The sequence below is a fragment of the Schistocerca gregaria genome, chromosome 3 (genome assembly GCF_023897955.1).
Source record: "Schistocerca gregaria isolate iqSchGreg1 chromosome 3, iqSchGreg1.2, whole genome shotgun sequence".
Lineage (NCBI taxonomy): Eukaryota > Metazoa > Arthropoda > Insecta > Orthoptera > Acrididae > Schistocerca > Schistocerca gregaria.
In genome coordinates, this window is record NC_064922.1 from 835,928,192 (window position 1) to 835,946,571 (window position 18,380).

An 18,380-nucleotide genomic window follows, 5' to 3' on the forward strand; every position below is an offset into this window, starting at 1 on the left:
CTTAAGAAGAAAAGAAACAAAAAACAATTACAGTTAATATTAAGTTTGGTATTAGCAAGCAACTACTGCAATTGTACCTTTAATGTACCTGCAAAAATTATGAAGCTTTTATGTTTTTCATTTGTATGTATCAACAGCATTTTCAAATACTAGTGGTATTCTTTGAGAGTATGAGCAAGCATTTCAAGAATCCTGTGAATTGCACAGGGACAGTATTAAATGAATCCCTTACCCATCACGCTCACCTGTAACCATAAATTTATATCTCAAATCATCTAGCAGTTTGTAGCTGCTTTTAAACCACAACAGGAATACATTAAAAAACAATCTATTTAAAACATTCGTGTTTTAACGATTTTGGTACTTTTAACATGTACTTTTAACTCATGAGCTTGCAAAGTGATTCCGTACTGTGCATCAATTATTAATAGGAACTGGCAGAAAAGAATACAAAATTGTGTGATGCTATCATCACTATGTACCAAAACTTGATTTGGATAACATAATTGATGTTTTTTCAAAAATTCAAGCCTGCATAGCCAGTCATTAATTAATTAGTGTTTCAAATCTTCAGAAAAAGTCTGTGGTTCACTGAACTACAGCCTTAGTAGCAAATAACATTGGTATTATTTATATTAGATATTTCCAAGTGGAGCACTGTTGGATTCTGTTATTGTCATCTGATGTTAACATGAAGGAGAACATGGCAAGGAGACAGAATGACCAGCCAGGGGACAAAATGGCAATCCTGCTGCTATTTGAAGCAGAAAAAACAATTTCTAAGTTTTAGATCTGTCAGTTCCTTCTTCAGTGAGCCAAGAGGATTACGAGTGGCAGGTCATTGAGCACAGAGGATGAGGGGAGACAAAGATTTTATAGTTTTTACAAGTGAATTCTGCATATGAAAGAACATTCTTGCAAGTAAATGTGTGTATAAAACTTCCCGGCAGATTAAAACTGTGTGCCAGACCAAGACTCTAACTCAGGACCTTTGCCTTTCATGTGCAAGTGCCGTACCGACAGAGCTACCCAAGCATGACTGTCCTCACAGCTCTGATGCTGCCAGTACCTCATCCCATACCTTCAAAACTTCACAGAAGCTCTCCAACAAACCTTGTAAGCCTTAAACTCCTGTAAGAAAGGGTATTGTGGAGACATAGCTTAGCAACCGCCTGGGGGATGTTTCCACAATGAAATTTTCACTCTACAGTGGAGTGTGCAACGATATGGAACTTCCTGGAAGATTAAAACTGTGTGCCAGCCCTAGGCACAAACTTGGAACCTTTGCCTTTTGTGGGCAAGTGCTCTACCATTAAGAAATTATTCATATTATTGCCAATTTTAAGCTTTCTTTAACAGAAAGCTCCAAACCAACACCAACAACTATAGTTCAGGTGTACATGCTGATGTCACTTGCAGAAGATGACACAGAGTATATGAGGAAACTGTGTGTGTAAGTATGTAGAAGAAGATGAAAATCATATAATCATGGGGGACTCAAACTTTCTATAGGGACAGTTTCTAACCAGAGAATTACTGGAGAAAGGTTATGGTTTCAGAAATAAGAATGACAGAGAAGAAAGAGTACTTGAGTTCTGCAATAACAGCAGATAATCACGTTCAAAAACCACTATACAACGAGGTACGTGAAAAAGGCCACAAGACACAGGAATGTAACAGGAATATTAGGCAGTCTGTGGTCTGTGTCTGATGCTATCGAAACCTGTGGTTTGTTTTACGCTAGAGTGTCGAATGGATTGTAAATACTTGTTGGGTGCTGAAAAAAGAAAACATAGGTGTGACATTCTAAAAGAGCAAGTCTGGCAAAGCGTTCATAAAATAAATTTTTAAACTGAATTGACAGTGTTTCAGTGAATGAACAGCAGGATATTAAAGAATGTAGTGCTACTAAAGCTTCATCTGTTGATAATTCTGAAGAACTGTATGTTTTGTGCAAGAACTAGTGGCAGATGAAACTGTTCCACTAGTGGAAATAGCTAATAATATTGTTACTGCAGAGGAAACTGCAGCATGCCAAGATGAAAGAAAATCACCAAAGGAAGGTAACAGCTTTAAGTTGATGATCTTAGCAATCCGGGAATCTGGCTAGATATTACAAAAGATAATTTTAGGATAAGAGCAATTAAGGAAGGTTCACAAGACATAAGTGAAGAGTCACATTTCCTGTGGACAATGAGACAAGAAGGTTGTTTTACTGTTTTTCATTGCTTCCATCATCCTTCAAATGATGAAAAAGTTAAGAGAACATGGATTGTATATTCCCGGACAAAAGATGCTGTGTATTGCTTTTGTTGAAAGTTGTTCAATTCAACTGCTGGCACTACCACAACAAATGGTTTAAGAGACTGGCAAAGACTGACGAAAGTTCTCTCAAACTGTGAACTGTCCCACAATCATATTACTGAGCTGTGCAAGTGGAAAGAGCTATCACAGAAAATTAAAATATCAAAATTAATTGATCATGCAATTAAAGGTCAAATTGACCAGGAAGAAAACAGGTCAAGATCAATTTTGTTAAGGTTATTTTCCAGAGTATATGTTCTTTCCAAAATAAATCTTCTGTTAAGAGGTGACCATGAAATGTTGGAAATTAATTGCCAAGTTCGATCCCGTATTAAATAATCATGTTAATCATGTGGTTACACTTGGTGATAGAGATTTCGTGAGAAGATTCCTCCGCAGTGAAAAACGCCTTTGCTTTAGTGATGTCTGTCTCAAATCCTGTATCATTTCAGTGACACTCTTTCCCCTATTTCATGATAATACAAAACGTGCTGCCCTTCTTTAAACTTTTTCGGTGTACTCCTGCATTTCGTGTGTGGCGATTTTATGATGGATCCGTGAACAGGACAGTGTGTGTGTGTGTGCACCAAATTCTGTGTGAATTTCGGGAAAAGTGCTACAGAGACCCATGCAATGATTCAACAAGTGTTTGAGGAACAGAGCACGAGCTGTATGCGCATTTGAGTGGCTTGCTCAATTCAGGGCCGGCCGTACAGACACTGAAGATTATGCTCACACTGGAAGGCCTATTAGCCGCACAACGCTAGACATTGTTGCCAAACTTCAACAACTGGTTCGTGCGGATCGACGTTGAACCATTCAAGACCTTGTGGATGAGGTGGGTATTGGTTATGGGACACATCAATGAATGTTGACTGATGAATTGGGTATGCATCGTGTCATCACAAAATTTATGCCAAGGATCTCGACTGCCGATCAGTAGACACAGCGTGCTGAAATGTGCACGGACCTTCATCAGAGCACATCTGATGATCCAACCTTCTTGTCATGGGTTATCACTGAGCTGGGTTTACGGTTATGACCCAGAGACACATCCCCGTGGAAGAGCCCAGCCTCTACAAGATAAAAAAAAGTGAGACAGGTGAAGAGCACGATCATCGTTTTCTTTTATACCAAGGGAATTGTGCACAAAGAATTCATCCCACCCAACCAAACAGTGAATTCCATGTAGTGCTATGACATTTTACGATGGCTCCGTGAAAATGTGTGGCGACAACAGCCTGAACTTTGGCGTCAAGGGAACTGGCTACTGCATCATGAATAGGCGCCCTGTCACAGGTCCTTGCTCACCAGGATCTTTTTGGCAAAAAAACAACTTGGCAGTTGTACCCCACCCACCGTACTCACTAGATTTGGCACCTTGGCAACTTTGCGCTACTCCCAAAACTGAAACTCAAGTTGAAAAGCCATTAGTTCGACTCTCTAGAAAGGATTCCAGAAGCACCACTGGCGGCGAGAAACACCCTCAAAGAATAGGACTTCCAGAAAACATTTGACAAGTGGCAGAAGTGCTGGGACCGGTGTGTACCGGTGTGTACGTGCGGATGGGAACTACTTCACGGGTGATGGTGACCATTAGTCCAAATATAAGGTTTTCAACAGATGGCAGCACCAGTCCCAAAAATTTTGGATAGCACCTCTTCTTCTAAGTGTCCTGTCAATAAAACACAGCCTTTGGTTGGCGTTCCCCACAACATTTTCTACTTGTTCCTTCCAATTTAATTTGTTCACAATTATAATTCCAAGGTATTTAGTTGAATTTAAGGCCTTTAGATTTGACTGATTAATTGTGTAGCCGAAGTTTAACAAATTCCTTGTAGCACTCGTGGATGACCTCACACTTTTCGTTATTTAGGGTCAACTGCCAATTTTCGCACCATTCAGATATCTTTTCTATATAGTTTTGCAATTTGTTTTGATATTCTGATGAATTTATTAGTTGATAAACGACAGCATTATCAGCAAAGAACCTACGACAGCTGCTAAGATTGTCTCCCAAACCGTTTATATAGATAAGGAACAGCAAAGAGCCTATAACACTACCTTGGGGAATGCTAGAAATCACTACTGTTTTACTCGATGACTTTCCATCAATTACTATGCACTGTGACCTCTCTGACAGGAAGTTACAAATCCAGTCACATAACTGAGACAATATTCCGTAAACACGCAATTTCACTACAAGCTTCTTGTGTGATACAGAGTCACAAGCCATCCACAAATATGGAATCGATCTGAAGTCCCTTGTCAATAGCACTCAACACGAATTAAGAGCTAGTTGTGTTTCACAAGAACAATGTTTCCTAAACCCATGCTGACTGTGAGTCAATAGACAATTTTCTTCAAGGAAATTCATAATGTTCGAACACAATTTATATTCCAGAATCCTGCTGCACATCGACATTAATGATATGGGCGTGTAATTAAGTGGATTACTTCAACTACCTTTCTTGAATATTGGTGTGACCTGTGCAACCTTCCAGTCTTTGGGTACAGATCTTTCGTTGAGCGAACAGTTGTATATGATTGTTAAGTATGGAGCTAATGTATCAGCATACTCTGAAGGGAACCTAATTGGTATACAGTATGGACCAGAAGACTTGCTTTTATTAAGTGATTTATGCTACTTCACTACTCTGAGGATATTTACTTCCATGTTACCAATGTTGGTAGCTGTTCTTGATTCGAATTCTGGAATTTACTTCGTGTTCTTTTGTGAAGGCATTTTGGAAGGCTGTGTCTAGTAACTCTGCTTTGGCAGCACTATCTTCGATATTATCTACACTGCTGTCGCGCAGAGAAGACATCGATTGTTTCTTGCTGCTAACACACGTCACACATGACCAGCTGTACAAGATCGCCAATCTTGGGGATTTGCTTCTGTTTAAATTTGGCATGTTTATTTCATTGTTTCTGCTACTGTGTTCTGACCCGTTTTGTGTACCAAACAGGATCAGCTCTGTCATTTGTTAATTTAGTTGGTATAAATCTCTCAATTACTACTGATACTATTTCTTTGAATTCAAGCCACATCTGGTCTACACTTATATTATTAATTCGGAAGGAGTGGAGATTGTCAGTCACTCAGGAAGACATCAAGTGAATTATTATCTTCTTTTTCAAATAGATACGAGGGCTAGCCACAAAATACATTATGTTTTGGAATTAAAAATAAATAAAGTTTTGGAATTTTTTTTATTATATACAGGTGAAAGCCACACATAAATACTACTTTTCTACATAGTTGCCATTTAAATTAAGGCACTTATCGTAGCGATGGACGAGCTTGGAAATTCCTTAGTCGTAAAATTCGACCGCCTGCGCCTTCAACCACGTGTTTACCTCTTTTGGGACAGAAAAGTTGTGATTTTTGTGGATTTCCTGGAAAGAGGCACTACAATAAACTCTCAAAGGTATTGCCAAACTCTGCACAACCTCAGAAGAGCAATACAAAACAAGCACAGGGGAAAGTTGGGCTCAAAGATCTTGCTGATTCACTACAATGCCCGGGCCCACAAGGCAAATGCCACTCGTGAAGTTCTACATCTACATCTCGAATCTTTTAAGTGGGAATTGTTCCTCATCCGCCATACAGTCCCAACCTGGCACCGAGCGACTTCCACTTATTCCCAGCAATGAAGAAGTGGTTGGCTATGCAGCGTTTTGATGACAACGCACAGCTTTAAGAAGAGGTAACCACGTGGTTGAAGGCGCAGGTGGCCAAATTTTACGACGAAGGAATTTCCAAGCTCGTCCATCGCCACGATAAGTGCCTTAATTTAAATGGCAACTATGTAGTAAAGTAGTATTTAAGTATGGCTTTCATCTGTATATAATAAAAAAAAATTCCAATACTTTATTTACTTTTAATTCCAAAACGTAATGTACTTTGTGGATAGCCCTCGTATATTTTTTGTTTATTTTTGCGGGAATTGGGAGTCACAATATTCAGTTTCACTACAACAACTCTGTGTTCACTAATACCTGTATCTATTTTTATGCTCGTTATAAACTTAGGATTATTTGTTGCTAAGGGGTCAAGTGTATTTTCGCAACCGTTTACTATTCATGTGGGTTCATGAACTAAGTGCTAAAATAATTTTCAGAGAATGCATTTAACACAATTTCGGATGATGTTTTATGCGTACCTCAGGAATTAAACATGTATTTTTGCCAACATATCGAGTGTAAATTGAAGTCGCTACCAACTATAATCATACGAGTCGTGTACATGTTTGAAATCAAACATCCATGCCACACAGTCCCTGTTACGGATGTAGCCACCTCCTGCGTATAGTGGACACCTGACGTATTCAGCGGAACCTGAAACACAACCATCCTTTGGTGCAAGTAGAGGAATCTGCAGCCTACACGGTCGCAGAACTGTCTGAGCTTCTGATTCAGACCCTCCGCTCGGCTCTGTACCAGAGGTTGGTTGGGTTGGGGGTTGTTTGGGGGAAAAGACCAAACAGCGAGGTCATTGGTCTCATCGGATTAGGGAAGGCTGTGCGCTTTCATAGGAACCATCCAGGCATTTGCCAAGAGCGATTTAGAGAAATCACGGAAATCCTAAATCAGGATGGCCAGACGTGAACCGTCGTCCTCCCAAATGCGAGTCCAGTGTGCTAACCACTGCGCCACCTCCCTTGGTACCAGAGGTCCACAATTGGTCCTGTCGACTATGGTGCAAATGGTCAGCTCTGCTTTCAAATTGCAAGCAAGACGCAGCCTTTACCACTTCTGTTAGCTGCTCGAAACCAGAGAGACACTCTTCTGATCCAAAGTAACACACATCATTGGCACCAATGTGAGCAACAACCTGCAGTTGGCTGCACCTTGTGCTCTTCGTGGTATCCGGGAGGACCCGTTCCACATCTGGAATGACTCCACCCAGTGTGCACAAGGGTGCACATTGGTTTTCTTTCCCTTCTTAGCAGCTATGTCCCTAAGGGGCCCCATAATGCACCTAACATTGGAGCTCCCAACTATTAATAATCCCACCCTCTGTGACTGTCCAGATCTTGCAGGCTGAGAAGTTTCCTCTGAAACAGCACAGGCGACAGCATCTGGCTCAGCGACAGTGTCAGCCACAGACAGCACCTGGAAACTGATTGTCAGACAAACCGCGGAGGCCTTATTTGCTGCTGCCTGGGAAGTCTTTCACCGCCTGCTCCCCCCCCGGGGTGACCTCCCACTCAACCACAGGTGAGGGGTCAACCTCAGTGCAAGCAGTAACTGGGCTGGCCACCGGTGAGGACCGATCAGAGGACTTAGACGTGCTAGACATCCGTTGGATCCCCACGGCTGGCTCACAACAGTGGCGCCCATCCATGCAGCCTCAAACTGTGTAACCAAAGCCATCACAGCCTGAAGCTGAGAGTGATGTGTCACCAACTTGGCTCACATCCGCACACAACAACTGCAGTCCCATAAGACCTGCAGAACACATGCAGAAATGATCCAATGTGTTTCAGTGAAGTATCTAGCCTCTTGGAAGAACTCTCAAAATTTTAAGTTTTCTTTGTGTGCTGTGATATGGCATAATGTCTTTTGCCATGTCAACAGAGTAAATAAAGCAGTTCAGCAAGAAGGTATGCAATTACACACTGCAGTAAAATTAATAAAATCAACACTTAGTTTAAATTAAACAATACCTGAGAAGGAAAGTTGCTACTCGCCATATAGCGGAGATGCTGAGTCACGATAGGCACAACAAAAGGATTCACACACACACACACACACACACACACACACACACACACACACACACACACACACAGGAACCACACTGTGAGCAGCAGCCCCAGTGCATGGTGGGAGTGGCGACTGGGTGGGAATAAGGAGGAGGCTGGGGCGGGGAGGGGGAGAAATAGAATGGTGGCAGTGGTGGACAGTAAAGTGTTAGTGCCAAGTTTTGAAAAGGCTAAGAAATAAGCAGAGGAATTGTTTGCATCTTTAGGAAATGTTACTGAGTTAACAGAATCCAGATCTGCAACTACTAACGGGCAATTTTCTTACAAAAGTTAAGGGAAGAAAACTATTACTATGTTGTGACAGACACCACTATTATGTCTTTGAAGAGAAGGTTTCAGCAGCTCAGTAACTGCAGTGACATGTTCCTAGAAAGCCTGCAGAAGCTTTGAGAGACCCTAAAATGCATTTCGAAGACATAAATTCACAGGATCTTGCAAACAGATTGGAACTGTTGCCCCCTGTGCTTTCACAAACTACAGACACAAGTACTCAGTATATCTGTCAAATGAACTTGCAGGACGTTTTCCCAAATGCAACAATTGCATTATGAATATTTCTGCACATGCCAGTGTTTGAAGCTTCTGCAGAATGTAGCTTTTCCAAGTTAAAGATCAAAACTATATCAGATCTTCAATGAGAGTGAGTAGCTAAGAGGTTTTGCAATAATAGCAGTGGAAAGATAGATTGTGCATTCACTTGTTGTGGAGAAACTGGTGAAGGTCTTCGTTGCTCAAAACAGAAGAAAAATGAAGATTTAGGTGGGTAATTTTTTAAAATAATGTTTTTATCATTTAGTAGGGTTTCCCTGTTTTATTTATCATTAGACAGAATCTATTAACTTATATGCCTAATTTTGCATGGTTGTAGTGGTGCATGTAATAATTATTACTACCAAGTCAGCCGGGCTTACCTTGAAACTACTGTAAATTATTACTAAAGTGTAGTCATCAATGATAAAATATGACAAAAACAAAATTTATGAATGCTTGTAAATATAGTGTATTTCTACAACAGCTCTCACTGGCTACTTGTTTTGACTGTAAAAACAGATCAATGTTTCATGCTCTCTGAAAACTGAGTGTTGAACCAGCTTCTATTGCTTCTTAAAAAGTAAAAATTAGATGACACACTCAGTTGTTATAGATTCTGTAATATCTGTAGTAATCTGGCATTCCCTCAATGCATATGAAATACTGTGGGTAAGTCTTTTAGTTCATTTCAAAATCACCATATACTTGCTTGCTGTTAAATCTGTGAGTTAAAGAAAGAAAAACATTAAGTCTGGCATGATGATTCCGGACATACTTTTCAAGAATTATTTTGCAAGGGACTTTGCAACAATGAAGTTCTTTTCCATACCATAGTGTGGCACAGAGGAAATTTTTCCAAATGTCAAACTATTGTGACAAGATGTCAGGACGGCCTTTCTGAAAGATTAGGAAAAATATTTAGTAATTTACTACAACAGACACAACTAAAATCAGTTCAGAATTGGTTCAGCATTATCATACTGTGAGAAATGCCTATTAAATTTTAATTCTATTTGGTACTGGTTTTAAGTGCAGGTCAGTTTATTTTAAGCGCATGTTAGTATGTTTTTGGTGCATATTTTCCTTGTTTTAGTGTATATTTCAGTTTTTTTTTGTGCATATTTTAACACGTAAGTGCTCACATTTAACAGGGCAGGACCAACAGGTGACCTAGCTGGAGCAGCAGCGCCATATCTTTACGTTAAAAAAGATGCACAGAGATATTGTGAAAGTTACACTATCTGGTATTTTTACAACTCGAGGTTAACATACTACTCTCCATATAAAAAAATAACTAAATTTGTTTTTAGCGACAAGTACTAGCTTACCTTGCAAAGTAGCAAGTAAGTGACTACTTAATAAACTCCTGGCCTGTTTCATACACAACACACATTCATAACAGTCATATATAATCACAAAAATCACACAAGTTGTAAACAAGATTTCTTTGCAGATAAAGAGTGGAGGGCCCAAACTCAGACTTCGCAGGAGGGGGGGGGGGGGGGGGGGCAAAATTCCTTAAACTGCCCCTGCTGATGCTGTCGGACTGTGACAATGAGTACTACATGCTTGAAGAGGGTATCCATAGTAGTTGGAGAGACAAATGTAGGTACAAAGAAAGCAAATGTCAACAATCTTTGGGTAACAGAGGGAATACTTCATTTTGTCAATGAAAGAAAGAAATGTAAAAATGTTCTTGAAAAGAGAGAATTTCATCAATATAAGCCACATAGGACATTATTAGTGGGGAGTGCAAGGAACTTTAATTGAAACACACACCAACTGTAGTATGCTTAGAAGAGACAGTGGGTGCACCTGTGTCAGGTACTTCATTGACATCAGTAGCAGAATTTCTTTGTTTTCAGATGATTTTTTTAAATTCCCACTTGAGTGAAAATCAAAAGCGGGAGGTGGGGGACTTAAAACTAATGTGTAAATAGTCAGTATGTTGACACATTTTTCACTGAGAAAGTTTACTATAATTGTAAAACAGTCTCATTTCACAGCATATGAGAGGTCAAAACAATGATCCATGAAACATGCAAGCAAGTAAGTAAGTAAAACACACACACACACACACACACACACACACACACACACACAAACTCTATATGTATTATATTCTAATGAAGAAAGAGTATATATATATCTAAAAAACAAAGATGATGTAACTTACCAAACGAAAGTGTTGGTATGTTGATAGACATACAAAGAAATACAAACATACACACTAAATTCAAGCTTTTTCAAGCAACGGTTGCTTCAAAGGAGTGGGAAAGACGAAAGGATGTGGGTTTTAAGTGTGAGGGTAAGGAATCATTCCAATCCCGGGAGTGGAAAGACCTACCTTAGGGGAAAAAAGGGACAGGTATGCACACACACACAAGCATACCAACACTTTCGTTTGGTAAATATAAAACAGATAGAAACTTCCACATGGGAAAAATATATTAAAAACAAAGATTCCAAGACTTACCAAGCGGGAAAGCGCCGGCAGACAGGCACATGAACAAAACACACAAACACACACACAGAATTACGAGCTTTCGCAACTGGCAGTTGCTTCGTCAGGAAGGAAGGAAGGAGAGGGAAAAATGAAAGGATGTGGGTTTTAAATATGTCTGCTTGTGTCTGTGTATGTGCGGATGGATATGTGTGTGTGTGTGTGTGTGTGTGTGTGTGTGTGTGTGTGTGTGTGTGTGTGTGTGCGCGAGTGTACACCTGTCCCTTTTTTTCCCCTAAGGGAAGTCTTTCCGCTCCCGGGATTGGAATGACTCCTTACCCTCTCCCTTAAAACCCACATCCTTTCATTTTTCCCTCTCCTTCCTTCCTTCCTGACGAAGCAACTGCCAGTTGCGAAAGCTCGTAATTCTGTGTGTGTGTTTGTGTGTTTTGTTCATGTGCCTGTCTGCCGGCGCTTTCCCGCTTGGTAAGTCTTGGAATCTTTGTATATATATATATATATATATATATATATATATATATATATATATATATATATATATAGAAAGAAACTTCCACATGGGAAAAATATTTTAAAAACAAAGATTCCAAGACTTACCAAGCGGGAAAGTGCCAGTAGACACGCACAATAAATAAAACACACAAACACACACACAGAATTTCGAGCTTTCGCAACCGGCGGTTGCTTCGTCAGGAAAGAGGGAAGGAAAAGGGAAAGATGAAAGGATGTGGGTTTTAAGGGAGAGGGTAAGGAGTCATTCCAATCCCGGGAGTGGAAAGACTTCCCTTAGGGGGAAAAAAGGACAGGTGTACACTCGCACACACACACACGTCTATCCGCACATACACAGACACAAGCAGACATATTTAAAGGCAAAGAGTAAGGGCAGAGATGTAAGTCGAGGCGGAAGTGTGGAGGCAAAGATGTTGTTGAAAGACAGGTGAGGTATGAGTGGCGGCAACTTGAAATTAGCGGAGACTGAGGCCTGGTGGATAACGAGAAGAGAGGATATATTGAAGGGCAAGTTCCCATCTCCGGAGTTCTGATAGGTTGATGTTGGTGGGAAGTATCCAGCTAACTCGGACGGTGTAACACTGTGCCAAGATGTGTTGGCCGTGCACCAAGGCATGTTTAGCCACAGGGTGATCCTCATTACCAACAAACACTGTCTGCCTGTGTCCATTCATGTGAATGGACAGTTTGTTGCTGGTCATTCCCACATAGAAAGCGTCACAGTGTAGGCAGGTCAGTTGGTAAATCATGTGGGTGCTTTCACACGTGGCTCTGCCTTTCATCGTGTACACCTTCCGGGTTACAGGACTGGAGTAGGTGGTGGTGGGAGGGTGCATAGGACAGGTTTTACACCGGGGGCGGTTGCAAGGGTAGGAGCCAGAGGGTAGGGGAGGTGGTTTGGGGATTTCATAGGGATGAACCAAGAGGTTACGAAGGTTAGGTGGACGGCGGAAAGACACTCTTGGTGGAGTGGGGAGGATTTCATGAAGGATGGATCTCATTTCGGGGCAGGATTTTAGGAAGTCGTATCCCTGCTGGAGAGCCACATTCAGAGTCTGATCCAGTCCCGGGAAGCATCCTGTCACAAGTGGGGCACTTTTGGGGTTCTTCTGTGAGAGGTTCTGGGTTTGAGGGGATGAGGAAGTGGCTCTGGTTATCTGCTTCTGTACCAGGTCGGGAGGGTAGTAGGAGTGCGAGATGTCGTTGGGGTCAGGAGTTTGATGGAGTGAGGTGAAAGGTTTTGTAGGGGGCCTAAGGTTCTGAGGATTCCTTGAAGCTACGCCTGGACATCAGGAATGGGATTACCTTGGCAAACTTTGCATGTAGAGTCATCTGAAAGCTGACGCAGTCCCTAAGCCAAGTACCACGGCCATCGGTTGCGAAAGCTAGTAATTCTCTGTGTGTGTTTGTGTGTTTTGTTCATTGTGCCTGTCTGCCGGCACTTTCCCGCTTGGTAAGTCTTGGAATCTTTGTTTTTAATATATTTTTCCCATGTGGAAGTTAAATATATATATATAAATAGAAAGCGTCACAGTGTAGGCAGGTCAGTTGGTAAATCACGTGGGTGCTTTCACACGTGGCTCTCCCTTTGATCGTGTACACCTTCCGGGTTACAGGACTGGAGTAGGTAGTGGTGGGAGGGTGCATAGGACAGGTTTTACACCGGGGGCGGTTGCAAGGGTAGGTCTGCTTGTGTCTGTGTATGTGCGGATGGATATGTGTGTGTGTGCGAGTGTACACCTGTCCTTTTTTCCCCCTAAGGGAAGTCTTTCCGCTCTCGGGATTGGAATGACTCCTTACCCTCTCCCTTAAAACCCACATCCTTTCGTCTTTCCCTCTCCTTCCCTCTTGCCTGAAGAAGCAACCATCGGTTGCGAAAGCTAGTAAATCTGTGTGTGTGTTTGTGTGTTTTGTTCATTGTGCCTGTCTGCCGGCGCTTTCCCACTTGGTAAGTCTTGGAATCAAAAGAAGTACTGTTCAGCAAGGAGATTGACACCATAAGAGGAATTTCCCAGATGGCTCTTCCGCATTGATGGCATGATAGTATGTTCAAAAACACCTGAAAAGGATCCACTTAACAACGAAATGTAAAAGGTGCTTCAAAAAACACACTGGTTTTGAACTGTGAAAGCTCACACAAGAAGAAACATTTAGTATTTACTGGAGATCTCAATGTAGACTTCTTGAAATATACAAACAGCAAAAGTTCATTACAATCATATTTTGGTTGTTTTAATCCAATTTCAGTAGTCAGTTTTCCAACTTGTGCAGAAAGATTGTAAGACACAGACTGACAACATTTTTATAGACAGTGGTGAGGCTGAAACAATGTGTACCCAACTGTTTTGGACTACCTTATGATTTACAATGTGTGTGTGTGTGTGTGTGTGTGTGTGTGTGTGTGTGTGTGTTTGTGTGCGTGTGTGTGTGTGTGCGCGCGCGAGCCCAAAATCTTATGCAATAGAAAGAGGGAAATTTATATAAAAGCCAGAATAAATGAAGGTCAGACATTACCTGCACACTACAAAAAATACTGTAATATTTCAAGGGTAGTCATTAAAATGTCAACAAATATGTACATCCTCACAAATTAATAATGCAGATAGGATTAAAACTATTGGGGTACTGTCAAACAGGAGATTTGACAACCAGACTGTGTACAAAGTACCATAACAAACTAAATGACAATGGTGTGACTGATAATTCACAAGCTACAGGTACTTTTAACAATCACTTTCTAAATGTAGCAGCAAAAATATAATTAGATGGATCAGTTGAAGTAGCAAGAGAATATATTAAAAAATGCCATTCCACAAAACTTTCAGCAACTAGAAGTAGCACTTAATAAAGTAATGTCCTTAAGGTATGTACAGTGCATTACTGGCACAGGGACTATTTCTAGACACATTAAAATATGGAATTGTTAAACCTCTTCACAACCGAACAATGGAAACTCCAGGTTGGAGTATCAACAATATTAGCGAAAGGGTAGGTTGCTCACTGCTATCGAAAAGTGGCTCTGATGGTGAGTAGCAATCTATCCTTTTCGTAAACCTCTTTGTAAGAAAGATGACAAGACTTAAATAATTATCGCCAAATTTCCTTACTGAGGGTTTTTTTTCCTTCAGAGTATTTTAAAATGTAGTGTATTCACAAGTAGCCTCAAATATAAGTAGAAACAATGATTTACATAGTAGATCACATATTGGATTCCAGGAGGGTTTCTTGACTAAGAATGCTATTTATACATTCGTTCATCAAATATTACAAGACATAAATGAAAGTATCACCATTTGGAATTTTTTGTGATCATTCCACGGTGTTTGATTATGGAGATCACTTTACTCAAGTTTTATGGAATCAATAGCCATACACACTACTGGTTTGGATCATTCTTAACAAACAGAACGTTAAAAGTTGAGGTGAATAATTCAAACAATGGAAGGATGAGATGTTTTAGTGACCATGGGGAAACCACAAAGGAAGTACAACAGGGTTCAATTTTGGGTACACTCCTATTCATTACATACTGGAATGAATTGCACTTAGCATTTAACAATGAGAAGTGGTACTTTTTTGCAAACATAGTAGTGTTATAATAAATCCTATTAGAGAGAAGGCAATAGAAGATACTGTTAATGATGTTTTTCAAATAATTATTAGGTGGCTGTCTGAAAATGGACTCTTCCCAAATTTTATGAAAACAAATTATATTTAGATCTGTACGACGAACAGACTAATACCAACAACTGAAGTGGAACATCAACAGCAATTAGTAAATAGAGTAAAATGCTTCAAATTTTTGGGCATATATACTGATGAAAAATTGAATGGGAAGAAGCATATTACTGAGCTGCATAAACAATTGGGTTCAGGTACTTTTCATCTTCATATAGTTGCTAGTCTTGGAAAAAAAATGAATCAATCCCCTGACATATTTTGCATATATCAACTCAATGATGTCTTATGGAACTATTTTCAGGGGTAACTCACCACTTAAGAAGTACCGACTGCACGGAAGCGAGCAGTAAGAATAATGTGGTGTTCACCCACAGTCATCATGTAGGTATCTCTTCGAGGGCTTAAGTATTTTAACTCCACCATCACAATACAAATATTCGGCAATGAAATTCATCATAAATAATCCACGACGATTTGAGAAGAACGTGGTAGCCATGCCTACATTTTAGGAAAAAAGATGACTTTCATAATGAATCATGGACCTTGCAGCTGGTGGGGAGGCTTGTGGGCCTCAGCAACACACGTAGCCGTACCACAGGTGCAACCACAATGGAGGGGTGTCTGTCAAAAAGCCAGACAAATGTATGGTTCCTGAAGATGGGCAGCAGCCTTTTCAGTAGTTGCAGGGGCAACAGTCTGGATGATTGACTGATCTACCTTGTGACATCAACCAAAATGGCCTTGCTGTGCTGGCACTGCAAATGGCTGATAGCGAGGGGAAACTACAGCCATAATTTTTCCCAAGCGCATGCAGCTCTACTGTACGGTTAAATGATGAGGGCATCTCCAGGGTGATTTAGTCCTCCATTCGGATCTCCTGGCTGGGACTACTCAGGAGGATGTTTATCAAGAGAAACAAAACTGGCTTGCACGGATTGGAGTGTGGAATGTCTGATCTCTTAATTGGGCAGGTAGTTTAAAAAATTTAAAAAGGGAAACAGTTAGACTAAAGCTCTAGACATAGTGGGTATTATTGAAGTTCAGAGGCAGGAGGAACAGAAATTCTGGTCACATGAACATGGGTTATAAATACAAAATCAAATGGGGCAATATAGGAGTAGGTTTAATAAGGAATAACAAAATAGGAACATGGGTAAGCTACTACAAAGAGCACAGTGAATGCATTATTGTAGCCAAGATAGACACGAAGCCTACACCCAGAGTAGTACAAGTTTATATGCCAAGTAACTCCACAGATGAGGAGGAGATTGAGGAAATGTATGATGAGATAAAAGAAATCATTCAGATAGTGTGGGGAGATGAAAATTTAATAGTCACAGGGAACTGGAATTCAATAGTAGAAAAAGGAAATTAGGTAAAAGTAGTAGGTAAATATGGACTAGGGGACAGGAATGAATAAGGAAGCTGACTGGAAGAATTTTGCACAGAGCATAATTTAATTATAGCTAACAATTGGTTTAAGTATCATGAAAGAAAGCTGTACAAGTGGAAGAGACCTGGAGACACCAGAAGGTTTCAGATTGACTATATAATGGTAGGACAGGTATTTAGGAACCAGGTATTAAATTGTAAGACATTTCCAGGGGCAGATGTGGACTCTGACCACAATTTATTGGTTATGAACTGCAGATTAAAACTGAAGAAACTGCAAAAAGGTAGGACTTAAATTAAGGAGATGCAACTTGGATAAACTGAAAGAACGAGAAGTTGTAAAGAGTTTCAGAGGGAGTATTAGGAAACGACTGACAAGAACAGGGGAAAGGAATACAGTAGAAGAAGAATGATCAGCTTTGAGGGACAAAATAATGAAGGCAGCAGAGGACCAAGTAGCTAAAAAGACTATGGAAAACCAGTCCTAAGCAAAGCAGGGAAAGCAGAAAGGTGGAAGGAGTGTATAGAAGGTCTACACAAGGAAGATGTACTTCACGGCAACATTATGGAAATGTACGAGGACATAGATGCAGATGAGAAGGTAGATATGATATTGCATGAAGAATTTGACAAAGCACTGAAAGACTTAAGTCAAAACAAGCCCCATGAATAGACACTGTTCCTTTGGAGCTACTGATAGCCTTTGGAGAGAGAGGCATGACAAAACTCTTCCATCTGGTGAGCAAGATGTATGAGACATGTGAAATACTCGCAGCTTCAATAAGAATATAATAATACCAATTCCAAAGAAAGCAGGTTTAATAAGTCATGGCTGCAAATTACTAGCATATTGGATTCCGGAGAAATGTAGAAACATGCGAGGTAATACTGACCCTACGACTTCTCATAGAAGATAGATTAAGGAATGGCAAGCCTATGTTTATAGCATGTGTAGACTTGGAGAAAGGCAAGTTTGACTGGAATATTCTCTTACAAATTCTAAAGGTGGCAGGGGTAAAACACAGGGAACAAAAGGCTATTTACGATTTGCACAGAAACCAGATGGCAGTTATTAGAATACAGGGGCACAATAGGGAAGTACTGGTTGAGAAGGGAGTGAGACAAGTTTGTAGCATATCCCAGATGTTATTCAATCTGTATACTGAGCAAGCAATAAAGGAAACAAAAGCAAAATCTGGAGTAGGAATTAAAGTCCAGAGAGAAGAAATAAAAACTTTGAAGTTTGTCAATGACATTGTAATTCTGTCAGAGACAGTAAAAGACTTGGAAGAACAGTTAAACGGAATGGACAGTGTCTTGAAAGGAGGATATACACTGAAGAGCCAAAGAAACTTTTACACCTGCGTAATATAGTGTAGAGGTCCCGAGAGCACGCAGAAGTGCCCAACACGACGTGGCATGGACTCGACTAATGTCTGAAGTAAGAACTGGAAGGATCTGACACCATGAATCATGCAGGGCTGTCCATAAATCCATAAGAGTGTGAGGGGATGGAGATCTCTTCTGAACAGCATGTTGCCAGGCATCCGAGATATACTCAATAAGGTTCATGTCTGGGAAGTTTGGTGGTCAGTGGAAGTGTTTGAACTCAGAACAGTGTTCCTGGAGCCATTCTGTAACAAATGTGGACATGTGGGGTGCCTTATTTCCCTGCTGGAATAGCACAAGTCCATCAGAATGCACAATGGACATGAATGGAT

At 40.5% G+C, this 18,380-nt stretch overlaps 1 protein-coding gene across 1 annotated transcript in view; it reads right to left on the reverse strand.

Annotated features, from left to right (window-relative positions):
- LOC126354657 (nucleotide exchange factor SIL1) overlaps positions 1-18,380 on the reverse strand; it is a 105,902-nt gene that overhangs the window by 11,639 nt on the left and 75,883 nt on the right. The gene's annotated exons all lie outside the window — the stretch shown is intronic.